Below are 22,096 nucleotides of genomic sequence, written 5' to 3'. Positions count from 1 at the left end.
CCAACCCAATTTTAACCAATGCCTAACCACAACCTTACAAGTCGTGACGATTTGCTACGCAGTAGGCAAAAACCAAATGGCATCAGCCAATCTGCCAAATGGACAAAATTCCTACCAGGCCCCTGCCCCAAAAGCAGACGACCCCATGACAGGCATAGCAATGTCAAGTGCAACAGCTCTAAATTAGGGAGGGTGGGTGGGCGATCCGATGCACGCAGCAAAAGAGACTGAAAAAAGCTGCGTGCCAAGAATATATAACCTTCAGGCCAACCCACTAAATGGTAACATCAAAATCTCCCAAACAACCCAAATTGGTCCAATCACAGTCATGGCCATCCAAACAATCCCGCCCAGTAACCAAGAGGGGGTGTGCTGTTAGACCCCACCGCAACACGTGCTCTCCATGAAGGAGAACATGCTTTGCCTGAGCACTTTCCTATATAGCAGTTACATGGTGTGTATTCCTGCCCCCAGAAGTGATGCTAGAAAATGTCAAAGCTGGAAAACACAAATGATAATGTCTATTATTTTCCCCATACCAGTCAAAGCCTAATAAATATTTTTTTAAAACTGCATCCAAAATCCTATAATGTTTACAGTTCCTGGAACATTACCGTACGTATATCTTTCTCCACGTTCCTGCCAGAAGTTAAGAAGCTATCACTCGAAAATCGCTGGCTAATCCAGCTTGTGCTAAGATGGATTTTTAATGAAAGTTTAATGAATGATAAATACTTGTTTCTTGATAAATGTTTAATTATGGCAATAATTACCAACTGCTGAAAACTACTGTTGTGTTAATAATGGCATTTTAGTACACAAGCAGTTCCATGAGTCATGGGGCTGTTAAAGATCAGAATTCCATCTGTCTAATGCAAACTAGCAAAACAAAAGAAAAGTAATTAATAATTTGACAAATTACCCCATATTCTTAAAAATGATTCCTGCTCGTGGGAAAAGAATCTATTGATTCTCTTTTCAACAAGGAGTAGTAAATAGCCCTTGAGAAAGATATGAATTGCATATATCACCAACTGCCTACATTTCTAAGCTCATGGGTAGCATAACAAAATGTCCATACAGCCAAAAACCAAAGGACACACTGATCACCAATTGCCATTCCTCAACAGTGGCTCCTTCTGTTGGTATGCTGCCAATTCCTTAGCTCTCACCTTCCAACTCAGTCTACTTAACTTACTTATTTACATGTATTCAAAACATTTAAACTCCCCCCATTCCCACCCAAGAAGGTTCAAGAGTGGCTTACAGAAAAATCAATAGAAACAGCTGGCACTGGCAACAGCCAATAAGAGAGATATAGCAGCATTAAAGTCAACTCTAAAAGGCCTGCAAAAATATGAAAACAGATCTGGTGCCAAGCCAGCATTCCACAATCTGGGCATCACAAAGGAAAAAGACACATATCCCCTCGTTACCTGCTTTATGTCTGGCGGAAGGTGGAACCCAGAGGAGAAACTTTGAAGGAGATCATAATAACAACAGCAGGCCCTTAGAGGTTTTATTTTATTTAAAAAATAGAACTTTGATCTATAGTTGGCAATTGACTGGGAACCAATGCAGTTGTTTCAAACTGACAAATATGACTCATGTGCCCATTGATGCCATGGACTGGTTGTACACAGGAATGGTGGAAGGAGCCAGCTGGGGAACCACCAAGGAAAGAATACTCAGAGCCCAGAAAGTGATGGTGGGACAATGATGAGTGGTCAGAGGGAGAAGACTGAGAAGAGGATGTGTTAGAAGCTGAAGAGGTAACAGGGCTTAGTGAGCTTGGAGAGTCTGTGGTGGAGAGAAGACCAGAATCATAAGGTGAAGTGTCCTGAGTGTCTCGCCCTTCTGCTGCAGCATGTTCCCCTCCTCTGTCTCCCAGACCCAGAAAAGGGCTAAAACAGGTGGCGCAGCAGCAGGCTGCACACAGACACAGTCTCTGATTGCTTAGGGGAAAGCCCTGGAGAGGAGAGGACCTAGATGGCTGTGGGGAGGTGGGGACTTTCAGTCTCAGCAACTAACTCATGGGGTAAGACCTACTGGAGATGAGCTGCTGTGCTCATTAAGCCTGATAATCAGCAAAGATCTCGTTTTTGCTTCTAAAAATGAACCCCGACTTTGAACAGTGTGATTTACTGCTGGCTCACTCTTTGACAATTCCCAGGTAGGATTTTGTACTACTTACAGTCTTCAAAGGCAGCATGATGAATAACACATTCTAGTAGTTAGCAAACAGAATGTTAGTAGAGCACAGAAAACTGTGGTTAGGCTATCTCTGTTCAAGATAGCTGCAGCTTGTGAACCAACCTAAGCAGGTGCTTTGTGCTTTGTATGTTAGATGTCACTCCAAAGATAAGAGCAAACCAGCAGCACTCCCAGATTACAACCTGACTCTTCAGGAAAACTGCAAATCCATTCAGGTTGATTAGCACTCACAAATCAGATTAACAAACTTCCACTACGTGTTGATTTACTACTACTTCTAGGGTTGCCATATTTCAAAAAGTAAAATTTCTGACACCCACGAAGTTATTGAGCTTTTTTCTTTAGGATAACCGCAAAATTCTTAAGTCTTTATAAAAAAAAAAATCCAAATTGTTTACGGAAACCTAACCCAAAAATAGAGATTTAAAGCTTTTTGAGCTGTTTGCACTGCTTTTTCCATTGTGTTGCCATACATCTGGGTTTTCCCTGACATTTTGCCTACTTCTTCAGATCCTGCAAACCATAAGGACTCCATTACTGTTACCTCAAACCTAAGGTTCTTTAGGTGCCAGTATGTGGCTTGATGGAGTGGAAAGAAAATAATCAAGTCTTTTTTGCACCTCTGTGTATTTGCTGGCCAGGGATAACTAGTTTACATTCAATTTATTTCACTGTGTAAGAGCTACAACTGAAATGATGATTTGGATCTTCTACTAATGTTATCATGTGGTTCATCTGTCACACCTTGGCTGCCTTAGTAAATATAACTGAAAACATTACAGGGAAAGAGGAAGCAAACAAACAACATATAGTAAAATTACTGTTCCATTTTCAGATGTAGTCTTCATATGTATAGATATTATTACTCTCTTCCTGAATGGTTACACTAGCAGAAAGGTTAATGTGTCTCTGGTTTGTATTAGTGGTACTAATTAATAAAAGTGATCTTTTAAAGAAGGCTGCAAGTTGCTTAACTGTATGGTTTGCAAATACTATGGGGAGGGGCAAATAGTTAATATACCTTATGACTATAGCTGCACATGAATATCTGGAAAATGTTCATAACCAAAAGACAAATCACATGCCTTCAAGTCCATTGTGCTCTCTAAACCATAATTTGATTTCAAGACCCATATAACAATTCTGAATGCAAGTTCTGGAAACTTGAGATTAGCAATATCTGACCAGCTGCTTCAAAGATTCTGCTGGAGGATCATTTACGTTTACTAAGAGAACACTAAGCACAAAGTCAGCTACATGGTTCATTTTTCACAAATTACAATTTATATGAGATTCTAGCACCACACTGTGCCTCACTCCTCCTTTTTCTTGGGTAACACCCATTGGCCTGCATGGCTAACAAATGCTGAAGCGCAAACATAATTTCTTCTACCAGTGGGATCCATGCCAACTTCTAGCAAAATGAAATATGTTAGTTTGGGGAAAACGTGCACTTCAGCTAAAAGAATTATCTCGCTGAACAAAACATTTAAAGGTAAAAAAATTCCATTTTTGAGCTTTAAGTTTCAATTAATAGATTACCCTCCTGTTGACATGCTTTTGAAAGCAGACAAAAGCATTCAGACAATTCATAAAAGGTGCAGATAATTTGTAGTCCAGCACCAACCACATTCAGATACCCTCAGTGCCTGAAATGACTTCACTTCATTGACCTAGTATCATATTGATAGTAATTCGAATAGCTTGCCAAAAACAACCATGGAGTTCTATTTTGATTGTTGTTGTATAAAAAGAAAATCACCATCCAATGCATTTGTATCCTGCTCTTCCTCCAAGGATATAAACATAGAATATATCATTCCTCCCACTCCCATGGAGTTACCGTCAGAAATAGTGATTTGTAGGGATCTACAAACTGTGGCGGGACTTACTAAAGGTAAAGGTAAAGGTACCCCTGCCCGTACAGGCCAGTCTTGACAGACTCTGGGGTTGTGCGCCCATCTCACTCTAGAGGCCAGGAGCCAGCGCTGTCCGGAGACACTTCCGGGTCACGTGGCCAGCCTGACATCGCTGCTCTGGCGAGCCAGAGCCGCACACGGAAACGCCGTTTACCTTCCCGCTGGTAAGCGGTCCCTATTTATCTACTTGCACCCGGAGGTGCTTTCGAACTGCTAGGTTGGCAGGTGCTGGGACCGAGCAGCGGGAGCGCACCCCGCCGCAGGGATTCGAACCGCCGACCTTTCGATCGGCAAGACCTGCGTCCCGGCGGGACTTACTAGCCAGACTTTATTGTCCACCTACCAGCTGCGAAGTCCAACCCTATTACAATTTCATTAGGCCTTACTTCTTAGCATTACAGTAGTACCTCTGGTTGCGTATTTAATTTGTTCTGGAGGTCCATTCTTAACCTGAAACTGTTCTTAACCTGAAGCACCATTTTAGCTGATGGGGCCTCCTGCTGCTGCTGCACCGCCACATGATTTCTGTTCTCATCCTGAAGCAAATTTCTTAACCCGAGGTACTATTTCTGGGTTAGGGAAGTCTGTAACCTGAAGCGTATGTAACCCAAGGTACCACTGTACTAGGAATAGATATATGGATTACTAACTGTATGCAGGCATTTAATAAATAAGAATACTACAGATTTAAAAGACTGACACAATGCAATTCTATATGCTTACTTTCAGTATGAATTTCTGCACCTCTTCCCATCTTTGCTGCTCTGAGCAGCTTTAAAAGAAAACATTTAAAAGCCCTGTATGGATGTTCATGCATGTGCGCGCACACACGTATGTGACACAGATGCTGTCAGGATTTCTGTAAAGGTTGCTTCTTCCTTCTGCTTTAGTGCCAAATTGCAAGAAGGGGAAAAGAAAAAAACTGGACTGGACACTTCCCTCCGCCTCCTGAGTTAATCCTCCACACAAACAATTACAGATAGCTAACAGTTAAACATGCCAGAAATGAATCCTCTTGTTGTGCTCCTCTTATCAGGCAAGCCTCAAAAGAGCCCTCAGGGGAGGACTGAATTGCTATGCAAATGTGCCTGCTCTCCACTCCTCTGCTTAGACCTTGCTGTTCCTGCTTATTCATCTACAATGCTGAGAGTGTGCTTCAGAGCAAGTGCACCTTGTGAATAGGGACAGATACTCCAGTCCCAGAATTCTTTGGAATTCTTGAAGAAATTGGGTCAGGGAAGGATCTTGCCAGAGGTGAGAAAATCTCTTGCTCCTGGAGTGCAAGCAAGGGGACAGGAGGTTATTTGCTATCCAGAGCGCTTCATGAATGCAGGTAGAACAAATGTCTATTCACTATACCACTGGCTTCAAAGGTCCAAATACTTCTAATTTATCACCTTTCCCTTTATCCAGAAAGTACATTTGTGAACAAGGAAACATGAGCCATATTAAAATGCACTGTGGGAAGCAAATGCCTTCCGATTCCAGGGCTTGTTTGTACACTAATCATGATTACTTGCACTAAAGCCCTATGAATTCTCCAAAACAGTCTCATACTGCATTTTGCTATAAATTTTGTGGCAGCAGTTGCCTTGCACCAGTTGTTCCTGGTTTAAACCATATGGCAATAGAAAGCATTCACTTTCACAGCTTGATTTATCCTTAGCTAACTATTGGTAGCCACTTTCTTATAACCTCATTTTGGTACTGGATTTAGATAGCAAGAATAAGAAGACAAGTGTTCTTCATGGCTCCCTCCCAGTTAACTCACCAAAATCCAAACAGGAAGACCCCCAAAAGTGTTGCCCATGCTGGTTTTCAGGACTTACGAGTTTCTTGCAGTAGCCCAAGTGGAGAAAATTTAATGCCACTTTAATGTGACAGACCACCAGGGATTTTCTGCTTTTGTTACATATCCCAAATTTTTGATATGTGGCAAGCTGTGAAACTGAGACAAACAAAAGAAACCACAACTGAAGTGTTAATTTTGTGGACATGTATGTGTGTGCATGCCATTTGCAACCTTTCTTAGAGAAAACAGCCTTGGCTTCAGTTACCATAAGACTGAATTATTGAAAAAAACTCTGCATTGAAGCCCCACTGGTACAAAATGCAGTGGCTACAACTTGTGGCTGTTGAGAAAAGAACTTAAGCACAAACCCAGGCTTGGACAGCACAGTAACCCAAAACCTCTAGCAACCCACACATTGGTCTAGTTCCACTAAGCTAAAGTTTGGCTTAATGTGATATGTGAACCATGTCTCTGTGTGTCTTCTGGCAGGATGTGGAGACCTTGCTTCAATAGGCTGGCATAGAATCACAGAATTGTAGAATTGGAAGGGACGCCAAGGGATATTTAGTCCAACACCTTGTAATGCAGGAATCCCAACCACAGCCATCCCTCGGCTCAAACTACTAACCTTTAGGTTAACAGCCAGACACACTGACCAGTTGCACCTAGTTTTATCGTTACCAGGTTTAATCATTTTTCATCGTCACTGTTGTTACTTTTGGTAAAGTACAGATTGCATTATATTCTTTTTGTTGTTTTTAGTTTAGTTTTTATTATATTGTATGGATTTATTGTTATGATGTACATAACAACATATATTTAGTAGAAGACTGAAACATAAACAATAAAATATTATTATCATCTGAATTTTGAGGCACAAATATTTTACATGGCATCTTTAAACAATTCTCACAACAGTCCCCAACAAACAACAGGTAAAAACCAATAAACCATGTGTTGCAAGTCGCAAACATAGTCACTGGCCTTTGTTGTTGTTGTTGTCATCACTGGAAATAGAGCAGCTTCTTACTGTAGTGGAAAGAAAAGCTGCTGCGGTTCACAATGGTGAGCATTCACTGTTTTAAAAATTCTAATTGATAGCCACAAAGCTGTATGTGAGTTTCTGCAATGAAACAGAAAACAAACTGCTTCCTGACAAATGGCTGATGCCTAATAGTACTTCCACTGGGGGATTACCTTGGGAAACTGGAAAACAGATCCACAGGTATAATAAAACATGTATTGACAACTTAGGGTAGCTAAATTAGTGCTCATTATTGCCCTAGAGTTATAAAAAGAATGCCTTCATTGTATAATAATGGGCAACAAACACAGCTGTAGCTTTCAAGCATTACACCACAATTCTCAGTAATTTTATTAGCAAAAAGCCAATAAATAATATATCTATCCCTTGTAAGCATTCATTTAAAAAAAGGAAGAAAAGAAATTTATATGTATTGTATGTGTGTGCTTACTATTTAGTACTGAATCTGAACATGTGCTTCCTTTACAGTTAGAACTAGAATAGATGTATTGGCAGCACCAGATACCCATATCACATATGTGACCCCAGATTATTTGTCCAGGCTTCTCCAGATCCATAAGGTTGCACTCCATACCACTCCATACCACTATTCTTTTAGTGCATAATTTCTACTGTTTTACATTGCTTAGAAATTTTTAAAATCTTAAGAGATTTAGAAATATTTTTAATTAATTAGTTCATTAATGCTTCGCTCTGCCAATAATGAAGTTCTATTTGAAAGCAAGCTACATTCAATTGGAATGCATAAACTCCCTGCCTAAATCAGGTATTTCAATCCTATTGCTTTTTGGTAGTAACATGTGCACCTCCTTCCCATTCCTATTATGCAGTGATGAGGAAGAAGAGTTGGGATAAATTGCTGCTCCCCATTCTTATTATAAAGAGTTCACTGCTGGAAATAAAATAAAGCTTTCCCAAGGCTTCTCACCCACAGAGTTGTGACTGCAAAATGCAAAGGTTGGAGAAAAGCCTTGTCATTGTTCTGGGATAGAAATGGATATGGAACTGCATCAAGTGGAATGCTTTCCTATCAGTCAGCTTAAAATTATTTCTAAGTAAATATTTCACCGCAGATTCCAATGAACTTTCTACATGAACCCATAACGACCAGTCAAGAAAGCTTTTGTTCACTAGTCAGAAGAACCCTTCACATTCTGAATTTATGCTGCTATTGTTCCTATCACTATCCTCCCACAGATCAGTGATAGCATGACTTCCACTGGAACCTATCTTTCACTGCTTATCCAAACACTGAGTTTGGTGAGAATTTTTCCTGAATAAATCAGGGCTATAGTCACTAATGCATTTTGCAGAAAAGGACAGAGAATGATTAGATAAGAACTGAACAAAATAAATAAAGCAGATCTATGCCATTAGCAAACAGTATGTTCTGTTTTAGAATGCTTATAATTTTGTCACATTATCCCCTAACATGCAGCTTTTCTCATTGCTTGTTTCTGGGGAAACTGTCCCAAGTATTTACAACTCCATATGCATGCAACATGTTTAATAACAATACATTTATAGGTACATACATATGCCGTATAATGAGAAGCAAGGGTTTTCTTTTCCAGATCAGCACAGTAGAAGACCTAAGCCCACACTCCTTTGGACATGAAAGAATACTGAATACAGTCTTCAACAATTTCAAGGCACTAGGACAATGGTCAACAACCCGGCACCCACTAGGGTTATGGCACCCATGAAGGTTGTTATTAGACAGCAACAGTGTGCGTGCTTGATCTCCATAAACAGGAGGAGCAGGACATAGTTGACTTCCCATGGCAAGTGCAAGGTTGCTGGGGGTGGTTGTCTCTCTAACTCTGTGTTATGCCATGCTCCCTGTGGCAGCCAATTTATGTTACACCACACCTGCTTCATGGCAGTCATTTTGTGACTGGTGCCCCCAGCACCCTCTCAACATTCAAACTGTGCCCACTAGTCCAAAATGGTTGGTGACCTTTGTGCTAGGGAGCCAGTGTTCTAATATGGAGGTGTGCAGCAGAATATATACTTACACATATGGGTATACATGTATCTGCAACAGAGGATAAAATGCAATGCACATAACGAAGTAAAATACAGTCCATGCAAGCTTGTGCCACAATAAATTTGTTACTCTTTATGACTTTTTCTGTTGCGTTTGCTCCAATATGTCTACCCCTCTGGAAATTAGCCCACCTTCCTTCCAGCATGGAAACCTGGACAGCATATATGAAATTCTAGCTAACCAGCCAGCCAGGCACTAAGACTTGCTTAGTGTGAGCAACCTGGTGGCATCATGCCCTTATTCTGGTATGACCATAACCAAGCTAGGATCCAGAATGCTACCTTAGGTGTGCCCAAGGGCTTGTAACTGGCCAATGGGAGTTGTCACTACAGTGGTACCTCTGGATGTGAACGGGATCCGTTCCGGAGCCCCGTTCACATCCAGAGCAGAACGCAACCCACGTCTGCACATGTGCGGGTCGTGATTCACCGCTTCTGCACATGCACATGACGTCATTTTGAGCGTCTGCACATGCACAAGCGGTGAAAGCCAAAAGTAACGCGTCCCGTTACTTCCAGGTTGCCACAGAGCGCAACCCGAAAATGCTCAACCTGAAGCAACTTCAACCCGAGGTATGACTGTACTTTTTTCTTTAACAGCAGACAGTCCATGCTATATATCACAATCTGTTTTTTAAAGTATCCCCCATTTTAAAAATTATTTGCTACATGGCATAAGGGTCTGCATTTTGAGAAATAAATGACCAGACCCTTGGTTCCAGGGAACTGGTCATGCAGTTTTGGAATGCCAGCCACAGTACAATGTTCAGATATTATTATTTTGCAAAAGATCCTAATGACACATTTGGAACAAAATCCCTTAATCCAACGCTAATTTCTGGATTTGTTTTTTGTTCGTAAGAGTTTCATTTGTTGATAAAGTAGCTATCGCATAATATTACAGTTTGCTGTTAAACCATTAATGATGTTTTGTTTTGGAAAGTTTATCATCTATGGGTACAATGTTCAAATCAGCTGTTTTAAAAGAGAATCCTTACCAAAATAAGAGGCGATGTAAAATATATTAAGTGTTACAAAAAATAAATCCTCTGGCTTAGTTACAAAGTTAATTTAACTGAGTTTATAGGACAAAGAGTTAAGCAACTCATATTGTTTTCAACAGCTGTAGCTGCTGGTAGCTCACCCTTACAAAATGACAACAATGAAGCTTCCTACTATCACAGTGATAGTTAGTGTGTTGTTTCTTAACTTGGCAGGGTTACATTTGTGAAAATTTTAGAGACATCTGTGGGTACTTTATAACATATTAACACATGCACCTCACTGTCGTCTTACTAAACAATGTGTTGTCATATTTGCTGTTTGGGCAGGACAGAATTGCTCATCTTCCCCTTACAGCCCATCTGGTTTCGCCCAAGCTGCTCAGGGAACAACAGAAAAAGAAAAATCCTAATGAATGTTATCAGGTGTGTGTGTGTGTGTGTGTGTGTGTGTGAGAGAGAGAGAGAGAGAGAGAGAGAGAGAGAGAGAGATATTCTCATTCAGAGCAATAGGGTATTTTTTTTAAACACCCCTCCAACCTACATTGCATATCACTTGCAACATGATGTAATATATACAAAATTGATTATACTAGCCCAGAACCAATGTGAAGGAAAATCCATGGGAAAAGTTGTCTTTTTACTAATCTGCACCTTTAAATTCAAGCAGAAACAGCACCAGCCAACACACACACACACACAGTCAAGTAGTTAATTTTTACAGCTCAGTCATTTTTAATGAGGCTGTTTATTAAGGAAATCATACAAGAAAAAAGGCTAATAATGCACAATGAAATTTGCAACGCATATTTTATGACTTTTAATAGTCAGTATAAAGAGTATGAACAAGCAATAAAAATAGTATGAAAACAATACTTGTGTCATTGGCAACCTGATGCCAGCTCTTTTTATGTTTTACACATAAAGAATTATGGGGCATCAATTTCATTTTGAAAGGGAGTCTAGGATCTCTGGTTGATTTTTCCCTCCTTAAAGAGTAAGAGCAAAGCACATACACTATATATTCGACAGATCTGCTTCCTAAGAATCAACATGGTTCACACTATGTGAACTGTCACATTAATAACCCTATGCTGATATTCAAATTTTCTGTCTTAAGCTAAAGAAAGATTGAATACCCTGCTGTTGTGTGGCCAAGATTGAAGAGGTGTCTCACTGACATTGTTCAAAGTTTATGAAAATATATGAATGTTCAAATGTCATTGGTTTTGCGCCTCCAACAGACTGTGGTTTTATGAGAAATCAGTCTTTTAATCAAAATGATTGAATACCTTAAGGTTGAATCCAAAGATATCAGTTAATATCTAGAAACGTGCTATTTCTGCAGATTTTGCCAAGCTGTACATATTGTGGTACATTTTAAAGTGTTAATTTGTGCATTCCATATTGAAAATTGATCTTGAGTTTCAGCTTTTTGTCAAGCAAAAACATATGGTTACAAGCTCTATGCATTTTACATGACGGCTGTTGAAGCTGTCACATGTGCAAACTTGATAACCGATGTGACACATACGCAAATAATTTGCTTGTTTAGTAACAATTCAAAGATTCATTATTCATGCAAAAACACATTTTTAAATGATCAGATGGAATGAGTCTTCATTTTGCAAAATCTAGTCTAGTTGGTGTACAAACACAGATAAAATAAAGCTGGAAACTAAGTGGTATTAAAACAAATCCAAGAATATGAGTATTTCCAGATAATTATTGAAGCAGATGGTGTTTTTTTTGTTAATTCTGCCATCAGTCTGAGAACTTGATGTCTTACATCTGCACTCGGTAAAATAAATTTTGCCATTGACATTATCACAGTTTTCTCAAAATACTTCAGTCAGTTTTATCCCATGATTTCCTAACACCTGCTGCAGCGCATGTCTGTCAGACGCAACTGTTTGAAAGTGTGCCTTCAAAGCATGCTTCCTTATCCCAAACTTTTAATTTTGATTTATTTTATCTATGATAATAAAAATTCCAAATTTCCATAGCAACAGCTATTAAACGAAGCTAATGGCTGCAGAGTTGTCATGATCTTCGGCTTCACAGTCTCATCTCCCAGGGTCTTTCTGGGAGCTTTGCTCCGTAACAAACTCTATATCTTGTCCTGATCCCTGTGCCTCTTCAAGTCAAGGTGCCTCATTAGCCCTTGAATTACCCTTGTTTCCCCTATGTTTTGCTGGACAGTCACCATCTATCACAGCTCCTATGACATAACCTTATATTCCTGTGACAAAAAACAACCCAATCTTTTATCCCAATCTTCACCCACTCTTGCCCTCTGGTTCTGCTTACTCTCACCCTTCTTCTAAGTCATGCCACCTTCAATACCAAACTTCACCCATTTTGCTTGGATTACTAGAATGGAACTAACTTCTTTCTACTCAACCATAAACTTGTCTAGTGTCAACCCTTTGACCTGGTAAAGCCTCTGCATATATTGCAGAGTTACCCATGCTCTAATGGGTTAAAGCCGCAACCCTAAAACCCACTTATCTGGAAGTAAGCATTGCTGCATTCAATAGGATTTCCTTCTGAGTAGGTGATTAGGTTTGCATTATAAGCCCCCAGTAGGCATGGGGAACCTTGGGTGAGCCAGATGTTGCTGAACTACAACTCCTAGGGTGATTCTCAGGGTCCTGTCCAACTCTACAATTCTATGATTCCCATCCTCCCTGGCCATTGACTATGGTCATATTTTAGAGCCCTCATCCTGTACACAGGCTCCAGACCCTCTCATGTGGTTGTTGTTGTTGTTGTTGTTATTTTATTATTTTAAACCCTCTTACAATAAGGCCCACTACAGTCAATGTTTTGGAATGCTGTTCACAGAAAATTAAGTAAAATGTATTTTTAGTCTTAATAAACATAAGTTACGGCTTGAAAAATACACTGCAGATATAGAATACCCAGTGAAATACTCCTGTTCAAGCTTCAAGTGATACCATCTTCCAAGATACTTTACTCCATTCCTCCTCTCTGCCCCAGTTTCTCACCCCTTCTCAACAAGCAGTCATCATTCCATGCGGACTTCCCCTGGCACATAAGCTTCCCTCTCTCTAAAGTTTTTTCACTATTGTTGGTTAACTAAAAAAAGGGGCTGGAGGAGTACTAAGGAAATATTAAAGTTTCTAAGAATCTCAGAGTCATATTATGGTAGCCTGACAAAACTGCACAAAAAGAACTGACATGTAAAATGGTTTTAAAAACACCAATGTATAAAGCAAAAGGAAACATAGGTGCAGTTAATTTACCTATGTTGCCAATAGCCAGGCATAACATATTTCACAGTGTCTTAATGTAGCCTGTAGCCTGCCTACCCAAACAATGTCATGATACTTCCAAGTTTGTTCCCAAGCTTCAGATTGTATGTCTCTCTGCCACCTGGGGGCAGGGAGAGGAAAGAGGTGCAAAACACAGTCACATGGATTTGTCTGCTTTTGGAAAATAACTATCAGAATTAGAAAATAATCTGAATACTAAAAATAAAATGCAGAAAAAGAGTAGTCATAACTGGGACATTCTGAGGATTAACATCAATCTAGACTGGAGTAAGGGACGCAGGTGGCGCTGTGGGTTAAAGACTCAGCACCTAGGACTTGCCGATCGAAAGGTCGGCGGTTCGAATCCCTGCAGCGGGGTGCGCTCCCGCTGCTCGGTCCCAGCGCCTGCCAACCTAGCAGTTCGAAAGCACCTCCGGGTGCAAGTAGATAAATAGGGACCGCTTACCAGCGGGAAGGTAAACGGCGTTTCCGTGTGCGGCTCTGGCTCGCCAGAGAAGCGATGTCACGCTGGCCACGTGACCCGGAAGTGTCTCCGGACAGCGCTGGCCCCTGGCCTCTTGAGTGAGATGGGCGCACAACCCCAGAGTCTGTCAAGACTGGCCCGTACGGGCAGGGGTACCTTTACCTTTACCTTTAGACTGGAGTAACAGGACAAAAGCTATAAAGGTATATTGCAGGGAGTTGGACTAGACAATCCTCAGGGTCCCTTCCAGTTCTATGATTCTGTGATCTGAGACAGGGCTCATGCAACCCTATGTTAACTGACTTCATAGACCTTCAATAAGAAAACTGCTTATTTACCTCTGGCCAACCAGTTTGCCTAATTAAAAAAGCAGATGCTATTGTTGAGTTATTTACACTTGGGCTTCAATCAAAGCACAATCCTACACCTCACATACATTGGATGATGAACCAAGAAAAATCTTATTCAGTCTTGGCACTTGGATCTGACTCATAATACAGTGGCACCTCAGGTTACATACGCTTCAGGTTACATATGCTTCAGGGTACAGACGCCACTAACCCAGAAATAGTACCTTGGGTTAAGAACTTTGCTTCAGGGTGAGAACAGAAATCATGCTCCGGTGGCGCGGCAGCAGCAGTAGCAGCAGGCCCCATTAGCTAAAGTGGTGCTTCAGGTTAAGAACAGTTTCAGGTTAAGAACGGACCTCCGGAATGAATTAAGTACTTAATCCGAGGTACCACTGTAATGCCACAATTCTAACTGTTTAGATGATACAAAGGTTTATGGCTAAAAGTTGGAGGGAACCTAGATTTGTTGGCACTATGCTAACATTGCCTTCAGATCAGATCACTATCAATGAAGTGTAGCCTACCTCACATTGGGGACTGTCTTGAGTACAGAAAGAGATAATTCGTTTTTGTTGCCCTTGAAGAGAGGGAAGGATGCAAAGGTGATGCACAAGCAAGGAAGAAAGAAAATATACAAAGGGAAAATGGGACAAGGGAAAAGGACACAGTAATGAGATAAACAGTTGCATTTTAACCAGAAGCAAAGCATCGAAGCGACACATCGGCTCTAGGAGGTTTTAGCTCCAAGTTCAGATGTTACCAGCCCTCAGTAAGATAATACAATCTACTCATAGTGAACTCATTTTCCAAGAGTGGATCCATATGTAGCCAAAATGGCACCATCAGCACAGAAGACGGAGTTATAATGAGGCTCAGTGGAACTCAAAGGTAAGTACAAAACATATTTAGGTGGAAAAAATCGTAAGTGATCCTTTGCCCCCAACAACAAGATAAGGATTGAGCATGCTCAGTGGCCAGGAACACTGGCTGCTTTGAGGGTGGAATGCGGCATGCTGGAACAGGGCATGGCTGGCTGGGCTGAACTGTGAATATGAATGCTCCATATGGCAACATTTTGTCGCAGGCTGCTCTTGTCCTCTATAAACACTACTGCTAATTGATCAGATTTGATTATTTAAATGTTTTGGATATCAGCCACAACTTCTGGACAAATGCAGCTGAGAATGCATGATGATTTGTAATCATTGATTCAATGGTATATTATTAGTTCTCATATAAAATATTGGGAACATGAAAAGAAAGAAAAAATTGGTCTGAAAATATGCCTCATTTGGCAAAGACCCTGAGTTTAGGCTCTGTTTCATTCACTGCCAAGCAGAAAGAACTGAAAGTTATAAAACTAAAACAATTGCTTTCATTTATATCTGTGCCTGATTATTCTGATAGCCGAAATGTCTGAATAAGTTCAGAATGTGTAAAGCCTGTCACATTATAGAAACATGTCTCTTTAAACTAAATGTGAAATTCCAGTAATTGAAGTGATAAATCTAGTGTTTTTGCTGAGGTACTTTTGATGAGAACTACAGTAGTAAATTAGAAATTATTCTGTGCTGTTATATCATGGTAAAAGCCTTTCCATTATCTATTGTCAGTCACTAGGGATGGGCAAATAACTCAGTTGTCAATCTAACTGTGAAACTTAAAGTTCTGGGAATAATCAATAAAATGGAAAAAAACCGACCCTTCTATTATTCTCATGTAATTCTTTCGACAACTCTAAGTTGTTTTTTCCCCTTTTACTTCTGCACATCTCATTTATTCACAGATATATTGGATATGTTGGAATATTTCATTTTTTATAGCTAGTTGTGTGTCACTGTGTTTTCACAGGGTATACGAGAGCTACATTTCAATAAGAACAACTAGCTATAACTTGACTTGTAAATGCAGTTTTATACATGATGCAGACTTAATTAAATTAGCCATAAGAAATACCTATGGTTTTTTAAATTGATTTTTCAGTGCTACTATTTATTGCTTAATACGTCTACTTTAAAACTTCATGCTTTTGGTGCTCTTTTTTAAGTCATGGGAATATCATCCATAAGTTGGAGCACTGATAGCCCAAATAGTGGCATAAATTCTGCTTGCTGCTGGTAGAATAATGCTTGTTACACACCAACTGTAATCTAAATCAAAAAATATTTACCTCATCAGCTGCAGTGCAGGTTAAATAATCAACTGTGAAATTTAAACATAATGGCTAGCAAAGAGCTCAGTCAGTAGAGGATGAGACTCTTCATCTCCGGGTTGTGGGTTTGAGCCCAACATTGGGCAAAATATTCCTGCGTTGTAGAGGGTTGGACTAAATGAGCCTTGCGGATCCTTCCAGCTCTATGACTATGAAATAGAAACTGGATTTAAAGACTGAGTGTATTTTGTGGCTCAGATGTATAAATATTGCTTGACCCTCATTGCATCTGTGAATGGGGGAGGCCTGTAGCTCAGGTAGAGAACCTGCCTTACCCACAGAAGATCCCAGGCTGGGAATGTCCTGTCTGAAATTCTGGAGAGCTGCTGCTAGTCAGTGTGAACAATATTGAGCTAGATGGACCAACGGACTGATTTGTTGTAAGGCTGTTTCCTAGATTCCTTTGCAATGTATGCAAGCAGTGTGCACTATCATCTCAGCAGATAGCCAGACTTAACAGCAACCAGGACCATTCTTACAATGAGACAGAGTGAGGCAGCCATTTTAGGAGGCAAATGCTGAGGGGGCAGGAAATCACACATACATACAACTCTAGAATTGGAAGGGATCACATGGATTATCTAATCCAACCTTTCAAGCCATAAGGTCTTGAATCATACAGATGATTGGTTTGTGCAATTGTTTGACATTTAATTTACAAATACCTGGATTCATATGAACAATCCATTTGTTCAACTTTTATTTCTTTCAAGATCTGTACAACAGTACAATGTCCTTACTGCTTACAGGGTGCAATTTAAGGCAATGAGCCATAATGTATGATTTCCCATGCTTTTTTTGGAGCATGAGTGAGTTTAAAAGAAGCATAAAACCAAAGGCTTTATTGATCTTATATTTTCTATGTTTTTAAAAAGTACTGTACTACATTTAGCAATAAGCTAAGTGGGGGTAAAGCACTCAATCCACCCCACCTCACCACAAATATGGAATCCCATTTTAAAGTTGCTATAGTCATCTGCAATGGAGAATTTTAAATAGTAGCATAGCCCTTCTCTTCCAAGAAGAACCTGGTTATTTTCAGTGTTATCCAGAAAACCATCCTGTACCCCCCACACTCAAATCTGATGTGCCTTCCTCCAACTTCTCTCTCTATAGCTATGCCTCTGGGACTTTTAAAAAGAAAGAACTGGTTGTTGTCAGCATGCTATAGAGGAACTCTTGCTCCATAATACGGCATTATAACAGTGATTTTATAAAAATTATCTCCTAAAGCAGAACCCTAGAGATAATAATGCAAAATCTGGCAGAATCTGTGCTAGCATGAGAACCTTTACACGTCAGAGCAGATCCACATCACAAGGGTCTTTATTAAAAAATTACAGCTTTCATAGTGCTCAGCTGCCTGTGGGTCACTACCTTCTGGCAGAATATTTTTTGTTCAGTACTGTACACGAAAGCACACTGAGCATCACTTATGTCTGTTGAAGAAATATGGTTCTTATTTCAGCCCTACTCCACCCCCTGCAGTACAAAACAGTATAATCTTCAGGAAGTTGCTTCAGATAGGCTTCCAGGGGAGGAGCATGGCAAACTAAACATCTTCTGTTGACAGCTCGTTGACAGAGATCATTGCTGGGGTATATGGAGTGTGAGCTAACTTCTATCTTAAAAAGAGATTATCATTAAAAGCCTGAAAGCAAAAGAAAAGCATGTTTTAATTGTTTGCAAAGTTTTAAATGTCCAAGGGCTGTTCTTGCTGTTAGAGATCTTTATTTTATTTTACTTTTAACTTTTTGTTTTTTCAACAAAAATTGCTGATTTCAAATTGAAAGTACATTTTCTATGTCACTGTGGGAAAGGAATGCAGCTTGATAAGGAATGCTTTGGAGACCTTAAAGTTGATATGGAAGACTGAAGCTCTTAAGGAAGAGATGTGAAGATCTTAAGGTGGAGACTGGGCTATTAATAAGATCATTCAGTATGGCAAATAAATTGTTGTACGCCCCATTGACTGTTGTCCTTTTACAGCAATTATTGAATGAGCAATTAAAAGAGATCAGAGCTGAACTGATGAAATGGGCTAGAGAAGGATGAAAGTGAAAGTGGAATTAAAGAAGTCACAGAAGCTTTGGGGAAAATTTTCAATAAAGGATTGCCAGAACAATATAGAGAAATGGTAAAGTTGGAGGTAGTATATGATGCAATGGAGAAGACATTGACACAGGTGTCTAGAGAAATGAAACAGCCAAATGGTGGACTTAAGATGTTGGAGGAGTGGGATGAAACCATGGATGCAGAAATCAAGAGATATCCTGAGCTAGCAGAGATATAATTGAGAAAGAAAGGATTCTGTGCACAATTTAGAGTGAATTCAGAGGGGGAAAAGCTGCCAAACCTCTGAAGCTTCTCTCGGAAAAAGAATGAAAAAGTGGAAATAAAAAAGGATTAGAGAATCACAACAAGTAACATTAGAAATGGGATTGGAAGATATGGAACTGGGTGTGAATTTATGAATATATGATAAGTAACTATGGAATATTATTTTAACATATGACCATAGTGGAGAGATTCCTGTGTGAACAAAGATGAGTAACTAGAGAACCCCTTTTAGACTTTTTGTGTCGAAAGGAAAATCAATAAATTTGAGACTTTTGAGTCTGGCTCTACCTTTGAGAGAGGACTTTGTATTTTCTTTTTCTGTTTTCATTTAGATTAGTTCATTTTTTATAGTTTTTTATTATGAAAAAGCCTTAATTTTTTTTTCAGATAGTCCAAAATGCATTAAAAGGAGCAAACTACACAATAATCTTGAACACAGGAGTTGTGAAAGATTCTAACCATGATAAAGGAACTAAGAGAACGCAAAATAAACCTAGCTGATTGGAAAAACACATTGATCAGTATATTCATTGTTACTCCAAAAAACTATTGTGATTGTTTATTGATATCTATTTGATAGCCATATTTGTATGGAAAACAGAAAGGAAAAAACATGCTATGCTACATCATGTCAGGGCCCCATTGCTAGATAATGGAGTTTTGTTGTCTTGAGTCATGGAAGGCAAGGACTATAAAGAAACTGGGGAGCAGTAAACAGAAAGTGGGCATCAGGTGGGAAAACATTTAAGACTGCAAGGCACCACACCTGGCAGGATTCTCTTGAGGCTGGTCCAAGAATCATGAACTTGGCACTCAGCTGTGTTATAGATTGCCCCTCGTTTAATGGGTTCATATACAGTACTTGGAAGGCATGGGAGGTTGGTGTTTTTTTAGTTTGTTTGAATCAGAAAATGCAATAAAAATACAATAAAGGCTATACAACAATTAATCACTTAATATGAAAATGTGAAGGGTTCTGCTGTTAAATATGACACATTGTCTAATGGGGGTGGGGAGAGAGAAAACATATTTCCTATAAGCTTTCCTTATCAGAATTGGCATGAAACCTACTTTTCTAAGATTGCTCACAAGTCATAGAACCTGCCTTTCTTTTTAAGTCATGCATTAAATATGCATCACGACTCCCACACAGAAGCTCTACCTCACAGGTGAACTGTGTGTTCTTTGCTAAATAAGTATCCTGAACACAGAATACACCCCCCCTTCAACTATTGTAATTTTATATGCTTATTCTTTTACTTCACTATTACATTTATTGTTCTGATTAAATGTTAACATCCTTTTGAAAAGAAGAGGAAAAGTGTACATTGAAGATATTTCTTTTGCACTTGTAACATGACATGCAGCTGAAATTATGGCTATAAGCTTGTAGTCAGTTATGCATGCTTGACTATCACATGCAATGAATGGTAGTTTGGGGGTAATAAAAATGAACAGCATTTGAATGTAAAAATACCCCCCCCCAAAAAAAAAAACACACCACCCTAATCTTTTTCCATCAGCTTTAAGGATATTTACTCACACTTTCTTTTTAATGTTTACCTATTTGCCATTCTATGACAACATAAATGAAAAGCACCTTTAAGAATTTGACACAATGCCTGTAACAATGATTTGCATTACTGAGCATTATTCCAAGCTCAGTTCTTCTGACCCACTACAACTGTACAGTATTAGATACAATCTGCAATGAGATAAATGAACACACTTCACTCTTTTTTTCTTTTTCTTTTTGGTTAGTTTACTTTGCTGTCAGAACACAGTTTTTTCTAATGAACTATATAATCTGTTCACCATATCCTGTAATATTATTCAAATATTTTGCAGATGACAAGAAAATAATACTCATAAGACCATCTCATACTCCATGCAATGTGGAGCAGCTGTGATCAACTAGTTTGCTTCCAGGCCCCTAAATTTCAATACATGTTGTGCTTTGATGGTGCCTTGAGATGCATTGAAATATACCTTGACAGACCCTGGAAGCAAAAGGAAAATGAAATGAAGATGCCTGAAGATATTTGGAAAATAAAACCTCGAAATACTACATGTTGTTGAAATCAGTGTGAATATATCCTTTGCAAAACATCATGTCAAACTATTATATGTCAATAGAGGTTGAAAGATTGTTAATGCAGATCACTTACATGAAATTTTACCAGTATGCGTGTGAATTGCCTCCTGGGATATGTATTTAAAATATTGCTTCAAAAATTCTGCATAGGAAGCAGTAAGCTTTATATAATAATGACTCGGGGGGGGGGAGTATGCTCCTTTTTAAGAGGTTTTCCATATATTTACAGATATACTTGGGAAGGAATCCAAAGAAAAACTAAAGTGCATGCTAATTTCTTTTTTAAAAGCTTTCCCCCAACACCAAATAAAGAGCAGGTCAAAAAGTTGGTGAAATTGTGTGCTATTTTCCCTCATTCTGTACTAGAAATTCCAAATTAATGAGTCTTAATAGTCTAAACTTGCAATTTCTGCTTAGCGGTGTGTGTGTGGGGTGGTGGTGGTGGTTTTAGAAGCTATACTTCAAACCAAAAAAGTAAAATGAAGCAATTAATGATAAGTGACAAATTTTGTTCTACATATGAAGCTTATAATGATGATTTTTGTTTGTATTATTGTGCAGTTGTTATGGGAGTGTCTTGTGAGTGTGTTTATGTAGATCTCTCTCTCTCTGTGTGTGTGTGTGTGTGTGTGTGCGCGCGTGCGTGTGTTACTGTGATTAACAAAATACTTTATTTTTCATTTAGATAGCAAAACATTTGTTTCTCTTTCATCAGCTTCTGATAAAAATGAAAAATAGTATATATGTTAATGAATGGTTGGCATCTTGTATGCTTCTTAATGGTACAGTGTATGTTTATGTTTTTAAATGTGTTATAAGTCTCTTGGAGACATTTAGGTAACAAGCAACTTACTACTACTACTACTATTAATAATAATACACATTACAGTGTTGTATAAAAAAGGAATACCACTACTGAATGTTCTTAGCTAGTATGCTCAGACAACCTTTTTTGCAGTTAACAATGTTAAACTCCCTTAGGTAAAGGTAAAGGGACCCCTGACCTTTAGGTCCGGTCGTGACTGACTGGGGTTGCGGCACTCATCTCACTTTATTGGCCAAGGGAGCCAGCGTACAGCTTCTGGGTCATGTGGCCAGCATGACTAAGCCGCTTCTGGCGAACCAGAGCAGCGCACGGAAATGCTCTTTACCTTCCCATCGGAGCAATACCTATTTATCTACTTGCACTTTGATGTGCTTTCGAACTGCTAGGTTGGCAGGAGCAGGGACCGAGCAACGGGAGCTCACCCCGTCACGGGGATTCAAACCACCGACCTTCTGATTGGCAAGTCCTAGGCTCTGTGGTTTAACCCACAG

At 39.4% G+C, this 22,096-nt stretch overlaps 1 protein-coding gene and 1 long non-coding RNA gene across 2 annotated transcripts in view; one reads left to right on the top strand and one right to left on the bottom strand.

The window, feature by feature from the left end:
• The window catches only part of ZNF407 (zinc finger protein 407), a 331,124-nt gene that overhangs the window by 32,650 nt on the left and 276,378 nt on the right, over positions 1-22,096 (bottom strand). The gene's annotated exons all lie outside the window — the stretch shown is intronic.
• The window catches only part of LOC310848264, a 126,791-nt gene that overhangs the window by 103,512 nt on the left and 1,183 nt on the right, over positions 1-22,096 (top strand). Inside the window, exons 6-8 of the long non-coding RNA XR_014566247.1 lie at positions 8,545-8,678; positions 9,539-9,592; positions 20,533-21,766. This is a non-coding gene — a long non-coding RNA (uncharacterized lncRNA). The remainder of the gene's footprint in view (positions 1-8,544; positions 8,679-9,538; positions 9,593-20,532; positions 21,767-22,096) is intronic.

This window comes from Podarcis gaigeae (assembly GCF_964106915.1).
Source record: "Podarcis gaigeae genome assembly, chromosome: 7".
NCBI classification, from domain to species: domain Eukaryota; kingdom Metazoa; phylum Chordata; class Lepidosauria; order Squamata; family Lacertidae; genus Podarcis; species Podarcis gaigeae.
The sequence above is the reverse complement of the archived record's forward strand: the minus strand, read 5'-3'. Positions and strand labels throughout refer to the sequence as shown.